Source organism: Microcebus murinus, chromosome 20 (assembly GCF_040939455.1).
Source record: "Microcebus murinus isolate Inina chromosome 20, M.murinus_Inina_mat1.0, whole genome shotgun sequence".
Classification (NCBI taxonomy): Eukaryota; Metazoa; Chordata; class Mammalia; order Primates; family Cheirogaleidae; genus Microcebus; species Microcebus murinus.
In genome coordinates this window covers 33,524,084-33,537,834 of record NC_134123.1, presented here as the reverse complement: position 1 = coordinate 33,537,834, position 13,751 = coordinate 33,524,084, and the positions used below count along the sequence as shown (strand labels likewise).

The window sequence follows — 13,751 nt, the reverse complement described above, 5'->3', positions numbered from 1 at the left end:
GCTGCGCAGGTGTTCGTTTGGGAAACGTCTCGGCGCTGAGCTGACACGGCGATTGCTGGGGGTTTGCAGACCTCGGCGTTTCCCTATTCATCACGGTCCAGGGGCCAGAAAGACATATTTTTTAAAAAAATAAATAAATAAAAATACCGGCCTAAAGCAGGTTCCTCTCCCGTGGTTTTCTCAAAAGGAGGGTTAGGCAGCCGCGTTAGCCAAACGCCCCGGCGCCGGCCCCGTGCGGGAGACGCACTGTTGCCGACATTGCCCCCTTCCTCTGACCTCGCGTCAAACGAACTTCTTCCGTCCTTCCTGCTGTCCCGCCTTTTGGTGGCTGTGCAGATCAGCAGCCAGGCCCACACCCCGGGGCTCTCGAAAGGGTCCTGCTGAGAGGTCTCTGTTCTTAGCGGAAAACCGGAGCCCCCGGCCCGGCCCGCACGGACGCGTTTTAGAGCCCCGGGTGATGCCGGCTGGTCCCCCGTCCCTCTCCCCACCACCCCCCGCACCTCACGCTGCTGGGCGCTGACATTTCCAGGGATTCATTTTTCCAGGAGCCGTTTTCTGTTATTTTTGCTCACGTTTCAGCGCAGGTGCCGGCGTTAGTGCTTCGGCCCCCGGGTTTCCGCCGGGTCCCTGGCGCCTAAGCTGCGCCGGGCAGCCTGGCACGCGCTGACTGCTGAACCGAAACCCGCCCCCCGAGAAATCGAAAATGGCTTTTCTGCTTGCTGGAAAAATACATTTTAGAGTTTGTCAGATCATACCCATCACTCCCATTTAAAGGGGCTTGGACGTTTGTTATATACCCATTTCTACACTCGTGCTAATCTTTAATTCGGCGACTTCTGATCCTCTGATGAAAAAGAAAACAAATGTATTTTTGCCTCATAGAAGAGTGTGTGTGTGTGTGTGTGTGTGTGTGTGTGTATAATTGGAGGTGAGGGAAGGATGGTTACAGGAAATTTTTTTTTTAAAGATGCTTTGTGTTTTCATGTTTACAAAAAAAAAAAAAAAGAAATTTGAATGATCTAGAAAATACTGGGATGATTTTTAAGAGCCCATTTCAACTTAGCCGGTTTTCTCTCCTTGACGAAATCCTCCAAGAACAGTTCTTTTGCTCCCTTGTAAGATCTGCAGATATAAAGCACTTGGTCAAATGCGGGCAAGTTATTTGCCAGTTTTAGCAAATAATATCATCCCTTCTGCTTTGAATTCTGTATTTAAAACAGTCTTTTAAGCCAATGGCTCATATGCTAAGAAATTCACTCAAGCACTCAAACTTCCCGATCCTGTTCCTTTCTCCCTGCACTATCATAAATACGTAAACCTCCCCAACACCGGGGGGAAAAATATCACTGATTTGCCACACTGAACAGGGAAACGTTTTCACCACTAGCGATTGTTTTAAAATGATCAGCCCTGGGGCCAGGAAAAAAAAAAAAAAAACTCCAGCAATAAAACAAAAACTTTTATTTCCAAGCATCAGGTTGATGCCCTTTCAAAAAGTGATCGTGAGCTCCCTGGGAAACAATATGAGGTCGCTCTCTGCTACCTCGCACAACCCAATTTGAGAAGAACCACGCAGACAATCTCGCCGATCCAAAGAATATCCAGTATGTAAAAGAACAACTTTTGCCCTTTCTGTAGACGTATCAACTAGGTGCATTTGTGGATGTCTGTTCTTAATCTGCACAGGGTGCCCCCAAGGACAGACACCCACTTGCGGACACAGACACGTGAGAACATGCGTGACGATCGCTGTGTTAAGGCATCACCAGAGAGCACCGGACACCCAAGCATGGTGCAAGGCACCCGGGCAGCCGAGAGCACAGCTTAACCTAACTGCTGGATTCATTTATCTTAACTTCCCTGGAGCTGTCCCAAAAAAGCAGGTGACTATTGAAAGTTATTTTTTTTTCTTTTTCTTAAATTCTAAGTAACAAGGGAGATAAAACTTAATGTCACTCTATGAGCTCTGCACGTTAAAAGGTACGCACGTATTCGCCGGGGCCTGGTAAATGGCTAAACAGATTAGTAGCCTTACTTTTCAACATATAAACATCTGAAACCCGTTTCCTGTTTAAGAAAAAAAAAAAAAAAAGAGTCTAGGTGGATGACCTCGGGCACTTTTTTTTTTTTTTTTTTGATTAACAAATGTGAATTGTACATCACTGCGGAAAAAAAATGGCCCACGCTTGGTGGTCTCTCTACAGTCTGTATATGGGAGGGAGAGAAAAAAATACAAAAATAAACGTTACCTTCTCACTTTCAGGGTGGGCAATGCCATTTCTGCAGCCGACCGGGGCTCTGGCAAATGTTAAGGCTGTCACTGCAGACAGAATATCCCCACGGTCTGCGTGCCTTGACAGAGTCCGAAGAAAAACATTCCTCGCATTCTTGATGGTCGGTCCTATCTCCAGGCCTTGGACGCGGCCTACAGGCCTGGGTCACCCGGCCGATGGCCTCGGCCACGGCTGATCTAAACACCCATGCTTTCCCCAGCCGGCCCTGCCTCGCTCGGGGCCAGAACTTCGACCAATTTGCTTCCTCAGACCCGGAGGACGCGGCAGGCAAGCTGATGCTCGACCCCGAAGGACAGAGCACCAGCTGCAATTTGTTCGGCCGAAAGGAGCTTAGCGGTTCTGGCACGTTCTGACAAGATACGTTTTATAGGACTTGTGCTAAAATTTGATATTGGAAGTCGGGATTCCAATTTTATGTCTCCAGCGATAACGGCAGCAGCTGGGCCCTCTAAGAACTATGTGTGTCCCCTGTATTTAAGAGTTACATAATAAAAGCTATTTGTGTCAAACCCCTTATAAGGGAAAGATTTAGCCTGGATGTCAATAGAACATATAATACTTTTTTTTATATTTAGATAGGACAAAAAAAAAAAACCCTTATCAGTGCTATATATTATTTTTGGCTTGGACTATCAGATGAGTGGGGGCTTTAAACATTTTAAATAAGCTTCTCCTTATTTTAATTTACAAATCATTGAGTGGCCCCTTTTTTTAGTATTATTTCTGTATAAAAAACAAATACGGGTGCATCCCTATTTACTTTTCCAAGTCCACAGGAGAAGGGCACAATTTTACCTTGTTTGATTAAATTTTTATATAATTTCCAAGCATGCCACGAAAGCCTTCGCTGGCCCCGACAAACAGACGCTGCTTTTGTTTTCTGAAGAGGATCCTCGGCCTCGGAGTCGCCGGCCGCCCAGAACTTTTGTGATTCTGTTAAAGGGAGGACAATGCTTCCCGGCAGAGGAGCAGGGTCACCCGGCTCGAGGCGACACCCCTCGAGGCCACATTTCGGAGGGGCTTAGAACCCTCTCGCGCCTCCCTGGGGACGCCACGTCCATGTTTTCGGAGGCAGGGTCCCACCCCCTCGTAGGTGACAAATGTCGCTCATGCTTGGGGATGATCACACTCGTCCCCGGGAGGTGGGCTTGGTCGGAAGACCCCTGCTTCCTTCTCCTCTCTTCTGCTCGGACACAGAGCAGAACCTAACCGGGGTGGGGAGAGAACCCCGACGAGCAGAGCCCGGGGACCCCGCACACCCCACAGCCACACGCGTGTGGGCTCAGCTCCCTGTTCTTCTCCGTGCTCTGACGTGCGCGTGGTGTGGAAAGCCCAGTCAAGAGGGGCACTCACGGTCACCCGGACGCCCCTGTGCTCCCGCCAACGCCACCGCCGGCCCTGGCCCTCCCGCCGCGGGTGGGGAACCCCGAGGTCACGGGGACAAACGCAAAACCCATTTCTCCCCAGGACCTGCCGGGACCCGCTGGTGACAGGCTGAATCCCAGCAACATGCAAGTTCAATTTCTTTCTTTTTTTTCCCTGAAGCCACAACTCGAATGGGAGGGCTCCTAAGCAAATAAGGCCTTTAAAAAATAACTTGTCATTAGGCTGCTCCCTTCTCTCCTTTGTCAGAAAATTGCTTCGGCCTAAGTGAAAGGCAATTTCCCTTTCTTTTGTAACGAGAGGACCACCGCGGGGAACTAAGTGTCTTCCCCCAGTTTTGCCATCGAATCGCACCACTTACAAAAGAGCTCCCTCTTCGTGTCGCTATTCGGCCTGTTGAACCTTGTGTTGGGCACGTGACCACTGACAGGGAGAAAACAGCTGCAGGTGCGGCACCCAGGTAGGAAGGGCATTGAAAGGCAGTATCAAAATTTGAAATAAAAACACGCAGGCCCAGAGGTTCCTGCAGAGACACGCTGGAAACACTAGATCGGCCTCCCATTTTCTCAGCGACTAGATACGTTGCCTAGGTCTAACACCAGAGCGAGGGAGAGAAGATTAACTACAGTCCCCACGGGGAGGATGTCGCAGGAGGCTCGGCAGTGAGCAATAACACCTGCACTCGAATGTCTATAGCAGCACAATTCACAATTGCAAAGCCGTGGAAACAACCCAGGTGCGCATCACTACATGAGTGGATTAATGAAATGTGGCATATGTATACCATGGGGTACTGCTCAGCTCTAAGAAACAACGGTGATCTAGCGCCTCTTGTATTTTCCTGGATAGAGCTGGAACCCATTCTACTAAGTGAAGTATCTCAGGAATGGAAAAACAAGCACCACGTGTGCTCACCAGCAAATTGGTTTTAACAGATCAGCACATAAGTAGACACATAGGAATTACATCTATCGGGTGTCGGGCAGAGGGGGGGAGAATGGGTGCATACATACATAACGAGTACGATGTGCACCGTCTGGGGGATGGTCACTCTTGAAGCTCTGACTCGAGGGGGGGGTGGCAAGGGCAATATATGTGACCTTTTGTACGTAACCATTTGTACCCCCACAATATGCTGAAATAAAAATACAATAAAATAATAATCATATTGATAACAGCCTTCACGGGGGTGCTGCCAGCAGCCAGGGGTTTTATGCTCTTACAGTTTATGCTTTTGCATCATCTTAGCTGGAAAAGCTCACGTGGCCCCCACAGCGACCCTAGGAGGCTGGGACTATTGTTACCTCCATTTTGCAGACGGGGAAACCGAGGCAAAGAGAAGCCAGTCCCTGGCTGAAGACCAGGCTGCTGGAGGGTGACAGAGGGACCGGGTTAGGAGCAGAGGCCAGGCTGCCAGCACAGGCCAGGCTGTGACGACAGGGGGTCCAAGGGCAGTTAAAAGCTGGGATCTCACCACCTGGGGCCAAGCCCTGGCCCACCACCCAGCCGGGTCACTGAACGGCGCAGAGCCTTGGTTTGCTCCTCTGTCACCTGGGGCAGCCACGGTCCCCACCTCATGGAGCTTCGCTACAGATTGCGTGGAACAGGGCATGAAGAGCGCAGGTCCCACCAGAGGTGCCCGCCGGACACCGGGCGCTGCGTAGGAGGTCCGGGGGGTCAGCTGCCTGCCCACGTCCCCCTCCCTGTCACGGCTAAGTTTGCTCCACGAACGCGTCTGGGAGCCCTGGCCACATTCTTAACCACCACGGAGGCGGAGCTGTCTGGGGCAGTGCCGCGTGGCCTCCCGCAGCCGGGGCCCGGCCGGGCTGGCCTGTGTGCGTCCAGCAGGCACCCTCGGGGAGGGTGGGCACAGCGCCCCACGCAGCGGCCCTCCCGGGCAGGGAACATGCGAGCCCCCAGCGTCAGGCCCCCGGCCTCGCAGTGGGAGTCCGGGTCCCGACACACGACGATGTCGTCAGAGCCACGGTGTCGCGGGAGACCCGGGCGGCCCGCCGGCCACCCACCACCAGCCTTGCGGCCACCCCGGCCAGCCGCCCTCTGGTTTCTGTTGCGACTGTTTGGACGGCCGGCCCCCCGGGGGAGCCGCGCTCTTCAAAGCCCTGCCCGCCCTTGCCCTTCAAACGCCGTGTTGACGGTTGCACCACCAGCCGCAGAAACAATAAACAGCCCAGCGTCCGTGCAGAGGCCGCACGCAGCCGGCTCCACTGGAGGCCGCCGAGGGCCTTCCTCGCAGCCGTGGCCAGCCCTGCCTGGGACGCCAGGCGGCATGGTCGGGTGCTGGGGACTTGGGAGCTGGTGCCTGGCAGGCCTGGTTCAAATCCCACTTCTGCCTGCAACGAGCTGCGCTTGCTGGAGAGAGTGGCTTGCCCTGTCCGGGTCCCGGTTTCCCCGTCCGTTAAAGGGAGGCAGAGCCGGGCAAGGTGCTGGTCTGCCGTTCTCGGTAAATGTGAATCGCTGTGTCGCTGTTTAACTCAGGGAGTAGAAGGGAAATACCCGATTGAGTTGAGAGCACTAATTTGTTTTATAAAATAGGATGGCCACTGCAGAGTAAGAAAAGCCAGGAAAAAAGTTAAGTCCCGAGACACCGTCCGGGAAATTCTACTGCCAGGAAACTGGATGATCCACAAGTTTTCTCCCTGCTTTCCTACTTGAATTACTAAATAAAATCCTAAACCACTGAAAAAATCACCTTAGTGTAAACAAACATGCTGTCCTCAGTGGCACTAGGATATTCCTATATTTAACGTGCCTACACACTCGTAATTAAAATAATATCAATTTTTTTGCAAATGTAAAAACTTGAAAAGTAGAGGGGTAGGATTGTGGGTGATATTTTTTCTTTTCTCTGATACGTCCTTTATTGATGTCTTGTGTTTTGTCTTCCTGGCCTTTTCTGTGAATGTCTATGTGTTTAATAATATACACACGTAGTTGGACTCAGAAGACACGGTTTTATCCTCCACACCTCCCTACAGATACTTCGGCGTGGTGGACGGCGTTCTAACAAGCAGGCACACTCCTCCCTCTTTGGGTGCATTTACGTTGTTTCGGTTTATCTCCATAGCAGGGATGTTTTGCCCATAAAGCTTTCTGTCCTATTTTGATTTATCTCTTTGGGGTTGATTTCTGGGAATAATAAAAACAGAGGCAAAAGCCATCAGCATCTGATGATCCTTGACGGATTTTTAATGTCACTTATTACAGAGACACCCCCCGTCCAGGAGACAGAAAGCACCCACACCCAGGCAGCTTCCTGTAGGTCAAAGTTCAGTGGCTTAACATTTGTACCCCCATAATATGCTGGGGAAAAAAAAACCAAAACAAAGAAATGCACACACACTTGGAAAATAATAAAGAAAATAGAAATCACCTAAAAAATAAATAAATAAAAATTCAGTGGAAATGACCCCACGATTCTTTGCCTCCAAATTAAACTTTTACTGGGAGGTGGACGTCATGAGGGTGACGTTCTTTGGGGAAAACAGCTTTAAGGATGAGATTAGTATAAAGGGAATTGTTTACAGGGAATACAGCGAAAACATTTCTGCTAATCAAGAATGAAACAAACAAAAAAAAACAGGGAAAGGGGAAGACATGAGTTGCCACACCAACGGGAGCCAGCGCAGAGACTGGGATCGGAATTGCTGTCATGAACTGCGACCCAGGAACTACCCTGGACGTGCGTGCCCGTTTCCTCTCCCACGGCCCCTCCCTCCCCAGGCGGGGACTCTGCCAGCTCCTGGGTGCCTCGACTCCAACTCTACATGCCGGAACTGAGGTTCGGGGCCAGACCGGAGCTAAAACCCCACTGACCAGCTGTCTGTACGCCCCTACTCACACTGGCGGATGCCAAGTGACCTTTTGGGTTTCCTGGAATTAGTGTCGGCTCAGAGCCAGTGCCCAGGAGTTCCCAAGAGTTCTGTTTCCTTTTCTGAAGCAGCTTCCCTGGTCAACAGCCACATCCCCCTAGCCACCCCCACCCCCCGAGCCGTTCTCGCCCGGCAGCCAGGGTGGCCTTTCAATCCACAGGTGCAAACATGGCGTCGTCTTGCTTCCGATCCTTCGTAGAGTGTGTGTCTGGTTTACCGTGCGGGCCCGGACACTCACGTGGTCCTCCCAAGGGATTTACAGGGCTCCGAACGCTGAGTCCCGGCCCAGCCCACCTGGCCTCTGAGCCACCCCGCAGGCAGGTTCCCCTTCCTCTGCCCCCTCACCGTCGGGGGACGTCTGACTCAGCCTTTGGACGCCAATGGAGGCCCAGGCCCCCGGGTAGCCAGGGTCTTCCATCGTGAGGGCCCCTTCCCGCCACCTCGTCGTGCTCTGGCCTGTCCTTGCCGCTGGGCTGCCCGGGCAGGCGCCAGCCGTCCCCTCGCTGTTGGTCCTGCCACGGGCAGTGCCTGGCGCAGGAGAGACAGGGGCCTCAAAGGTCTGCCGAATGCATACACGGGGCTTCCCTGGACGCCTCCTACAGGAAGGACAAGCGGCCTCGAGTCTGCTGGCGATTTCGGCAGGTCCCTGCAAACTCCCACACGGCGCCAGGAAGCTTCCTGGCACGACGGGTCTGGGGTTGGGAAGCCCGAGGTCCGGGGGAGAGGGTGCGGTCTGGGCAGTGTACGCCGCCGGGTGGTTTTCCAGGACCCGGGACGTGTCCGGATCACGGCCCCTCGGCCGGCTACGAAGTGGCAAGTGTGGAGGGGGAAAGGGGCCCCGGGGCGGGGGTCTCTGTGGACGCAGCGCGGGGAGGGACAGTCAGGACGCGTCTCGGAGGGCCAGAGGCCGACAGGCCCACACAGCGCCTTTCGAGAGAGTCACCAACACGGCGCCCCTCTGGGCGGCCCCGGCCCCACGCCGGGGTGAGTACCTGGGGCAGTCGCCCCACTGCCCACCCACGCCCGCCCCGGGCCGAGCTCCCCGGTGCAGCCAGCAAACCGCACAGCTGTTCGCAGCGGCCCTGGGACGTGGGAGCAGGAAGGCTCAGGGCCAGTGGAGCACTGTGCTCTGAGGTAGGGTCCCACCATCCATCCCTTCTCCCCTTTCCTCCCCGTGTATACCCCACTTCGGGCCTCTGTGGAACCAAACTGCCTCGGAACTTCCCAGAACAGCCGTGATAACAAAGCCATTTTCTTTCAGGCCGCGGCCGGTGGCTTCTCCCCGCCGCCCTATGTCGTGCTGACGCTGTTTCCTTTTATTATAAATAGGAATGTTGCTCCAAGGGGTGCAGCCCCGTACCCCTCCCCTGCCTTGGACTTTAATCAGGGCTTTCCTGCCGAAAATGTTTATCTCCCAGCAAAGAGGTGCTAATTTTATCTTGCGAGAGTGGATATCTGCCCGTGCCCCTTCTACCTTAGGGAAAGATAACCCAGAGCGTATTATGTCATCTAAATACAGCATCCTCCGAGATCAAAGGGCGTAATGTACACAGCTGCCAGCGCTGATGGAGCGGCTATTGGGGGGCTCTTCCGCCCGGCGCGCGTGGGCTCCATTGATAGGCGCGCTTGGCCCTTTCTGTGAGAGAAACTGCCCGGCGCTCCGCCCGTGCCAGCTGATCCCAGCGATAGCGGGAGGTTTTGAAAGGAGAATCCAAAATAGATGTGCCCTTCTCACCCCTCTGTGTAAGCCCGCGCCAGGAAATGGCGCAAGCTCAGATGTCTGTGATGGAAGCGGCGTGGGACCAGATAAGGCGGTGTGTTCCTTGCGGCGACGTTTGCGTGTTTAGAATACGGTCAACATGACCCATAGCCCGGTGCCACCCGCGTGGGGTTTGCTCTGACTCTCGTCCTCCTTCCGATTCCAGCGCGGGGTCCCTCCCCCATCTCGGGCCCCGTTCTGTGACGGGCGTACATGCCTCGACACGGCACACACAGGTGCACATAGCTACCGTGTTTCCCCGAAAATAAGCCCTCCCCATAAAATAAGCCCTAGCAGGATTTCTAAGCATGTGCACAATAGAAGCCCCACTCCGAAAGTAAGACCTAGTGACGGGCGTGGCTACGCAGCGCGTCTGCACAACCCATGCATGTCGTTGCGGAGCGGGAAAGAAGACGAGCAGCCCTTCTCATCTGCCCCGTCGTGACAGCTGCTATCCCAGAAGTGACCAGACAGGTGCGGGCAGCCCCACCAACAAGGTCGGCTCCCCCTGTCGGGTCCCGGCCATCCTGTGCGTGCTGCAAGCTGAGGCTTTGAGGGGAAAATGACACGTCCCCTGAAAATAAGCCCCGGGGTGTCTTCTTGAGGGAAGACAAATGTAAGACCCTGTCTTATTTTCAGGGAAACATGGCATTTAAAGCAATGGCTCAGAAATGGGTGGCATGCTCTGCCACACCCTACACTTGCACTCTGACAGGTTTTGTCCCCACTCCAGTTTAGACACCTCATCCTTCGCTGTTCCAAGCGTGGTCCCCGGACCGGCACCTCAGCATCGTCGTCTGGCAGCTGCAAACGCAGACTCCGAGGCCCCGCCGCAGACCTGGGCAGCCTCAGTCTGCTTTTTACCAGCGTCCCGGGCAGTGCAATGACGTACACTGGCATTTGGGAGCACCAGGCTAGGCGACCTCATTTTTCTGAATTTATTTATTTTTTTATAACTTGGTCGCCAATGTCTAGATCAATCACCTCTCGGCCGTGCTTTATGACCCAGGGTGTGACCAGCTTGCTGAAGGAGCCAGGGTTCTCAGGGCTCCAGGGTGGCTCTGTTGAGAAAAGAAAGTGACATTTGGCTACAACTCTGCCCTTAGGAGCCACTTTCCCCAGACACCCTCCAAGACTGCAGACCAGGCAGGGGACATCCCAGATCCCTGTCGGCTTCCCCGCCTTACCTGCTCCTCCCGGGAAATCCCTCCGGCCATCCCCTCCCCTGCCCCCCGAGTCCCTGAGATGCTCAGAAGAGTGAAGACTTCCCATTCAGTGTGGTTTTTGCAAGCCTGGTCACAAATTGGGATTTAAGCACCCAAGCTCGGTGGAGTCTGCAAAAAGAGCTCTAAAGAGCAGACGGGGCAGCGTCGGGGTGCCTGGCCGGGCGGGAGCCTGGTGACTCGCTCACTTCCAGGAACTTGGCGAGGGTCCCCCCTCTCCCGGCGACCTCGTTGCTAAGGGGCCTCGGATTCAGGAGGGACTGGGGTGAGACGGCTCCCGGGAGACGCGGTGTTCGGGAGTACCAGAGGGAAGTATCAGATGAAAGGTGAAAAGGCCAACTCTTGCCTCCTAGAATTAGAAGTCGAGAATAAAAGTGCCTACGATGTCCCAGGCACCCTCACAAGAAGGCCGATTATCTCCCTCAGCTTAAGACTGATTTACGAGGATAAAATGAAATTATAAATGCACAGGGCTTTGGAAAGTGGAAAGCACGTTGAACTTGCCAGACCGTCAGAGCAGAAAGACCGTGTTCCCCTCGCAGAGTGGATAAACACACTGGAGAGATCATTCTCACCCCACACGCTGATTTTCAACTTTAAAAAAAAAAAATTTCAAAAGTTATCTCTGTCTTGGAAAATAGACAAGACACAAAGAAACTATGAAAACCACCTCCAATCACTACACCGAGAGAAAACTATTGGGCAGTTTGCTACGTGTCCTTCGACCTTTTTCTATGAATGCACACACATGTTTAATTGTATGCATGTAATATTTGTACCTTGTGTTGTTCTTGAAGACAAATGGCATAATACTAAACACATCATTCAGAAACTCACTTTTTATCCCAACAATATGTCAGAGGTCTTTCCCTGTCCACAATACTTATGAACCTTATTCGTTTTTAGACAAATGCACATTTTCAACGTGGAGACACCATACTTTGATCGTTTTTATACTGATGGTCGTTTCAAATATTTCCTGTGTTTTACCATCATACAAATGGTTTCAGTGGACAGCCTCAGACAGACCTCTTTGTACACATGCGGGTAATTTCTTTTCCAAAATTGATCTCTAAAAGTGTGATATCTGGGTTGAAGGGTTTATGGGCCTTCGATTAAGAGTAGACCCTGTTAAATCACTTCCAAAGACTCTACACCCATTTGTGGACCCACAGTGAGACCACCGCACTCTCCAAGCTCTCCTCAACGCTGCCTGGGATCGATCCTTCTGATATTACTAATGATACAAAAGAAAAACAATGTCTTGCTGTTTTAACTGGCACTTCCTGTTTGCCAATGAATTTGAACGTCTTTTCACATTGGGCATTTGTATTCCATTTTCAGTGAGCTGCTCCCTCTTACCCCTTGAGCACTTTCTATTTATACGTCTCTGTGTGTGCCTATGTCTTTTTAAGTCTAATTTTTTTAGGAGGCCCCTAAATATTTTGGATATGAGTCATTTCTGTGTTTTGTAATTTACAAGTATTCTTTCCCAATTGGCCACTTGTGTTTTTACTTTGTTTGTGGTGTTAATTATTGTACAGGTTTTTTACATGGTCAAATTTGTCATTTATGTCCTTTTTGGATTTTGCATGCATACGTTTTTTTAAAAAAGTTTTCTCTATCCTCAAAGTTGCAAACACATTCTCCTAAATTTACTCCTAACGTTTTTATAGTTTGTTTCCCGCTTTTGCCCACTGTGCCAGCACTATTGAGTGGATGATCCTTCTGCCAAGGTGTGGGGACACCCACTTCACCGTGTGATAACCCCCCGTTGTAGGCACACGTCTGTGCTGGACTCTGTTCTGTTCCATTGGTCTGTTTTATTTCCAGATATTTGGGGATTTTTTTAAAAATATACTTTTATGCTAATAGTTTCTAGTTTAATTTCACTATGGTCAGAGAATATGCTTTGTAGGATTTCATTCTTTCAGAATTTATTGAGGCTGTTTTCTCACCTGCAACAGGGCAGGGAAGGTTTTGTTCTGGAAAGGGCCAGGTAGGAAACATTTCAGGGTTTGCAGGCTGCATAATAATGTCTTTGCTTAAGTTATGTTGTGATTTTTTGGCAACCTTTTAAAAGTATAAAAACTACTTATAGATCATGTTCTGCACAAAAGACAGGCCATGGGCCATAGTGATCTAAAACAGGGGTCCTCAAACTTTTTAAACAGGGGGCCAGTTCACTGTCCCTCGGACCATTGGAGGGCCGGACTATATTTTTAAAAAACTATGAACAAATTCCTATGCAGACTGCACATGTCTTATTTTGAAGTAAAAAAAAAAAAACAAAACAGGCAAAAACACCCATGTGTGGCCCGCAGGCCATAGTTTGAGGACGCCTGATCTAAAATATGAGTACCTGAGTTAATTCTCCATGTGTACACGAAAAAAATGTATATTCTACTCTTGTTGGGTGGTGTGTTCTGTAAATGTCAGCTAGATCATGTTGGTTGCATGTGCTGTTTATGTCTTCTGTATTTCCTGTGATCGTTTCTGTCCACTTGTCTGATCGGTTATTGAGACAGGAGCATTGGAATCTCCACCTGTAATTATGGATCTTACTCTTTCTCCTATTACCTCTGCCGGGTTTTGCTCTCTAATACCCACTAGTTTTAGTCTTCATTGTCTTCATTCTGGCAGGCGGGTAGTGTCACCATATGTAGTTTGAACTTTCATTTCCCGATGACTAATGATGTCGAGCACCAATTGTGTGCCTATTAGACATTCGCGTCTCTTCTTAATGAAGGATCTGTCCAGAAGTATTGACCATTTGTAAAACTGGGTGGGTTGTCTTCCTAATATTGAGCTGTAAGAGTTCTTTACACATTTTGGATACAGTCCACTTTCCAGATATATGTACTATAAATATTTCTTACAGTCTGCTGCTTGTTTTTTTCATTTTTAATAGTATTTTTTTAAGCAGCAAACTCCTTAATCTTGGTGAATTTCAATTTATCAAATTTTCTTTTCTAATTAGTGTTCTTTCTATCAGGTCTAAGAAAGATTTGCCTGCCCCAAGTCTGTGAAGATATATTTCTTGTGTTTTCCTCTAGAAGTTTCATAGCTTTAGCTCTCTCATTTAGATCTTTGATACTTTTTCATGTTCATATATGGTGTGAGGTAGGGGTTGGGATCTTTTATATACACACACACACACACACACACACATACAGATATATATATAAATAAAACTATTCAG

The 13,751-nt window shown here is 50.7% G+C and overlaps 1 long non-coding RNA gene across 1 annotated transcript; it reads right to left on the bottom strand.

The window, feature by feature from the left end:
• Positions 1 to 800: 800 nt before the first annotated feature.
• Positions 801 to 3,230, bottom strand: LOC142862564 (uncharacterized). Its single transcript, XR_012913641.1, has 2 exons — positions 2,250 to 3,230; positions 801 to 1,122 (listed from the first exon to the last, which is right to left on the bottom strand). It is a non-coding gene; the product is annotated as an uncharacterized LOC142862564 (long non-coding RNA).
• Positions 3,231 to 13,751: the final 10,521 nt, after the last annotated feature.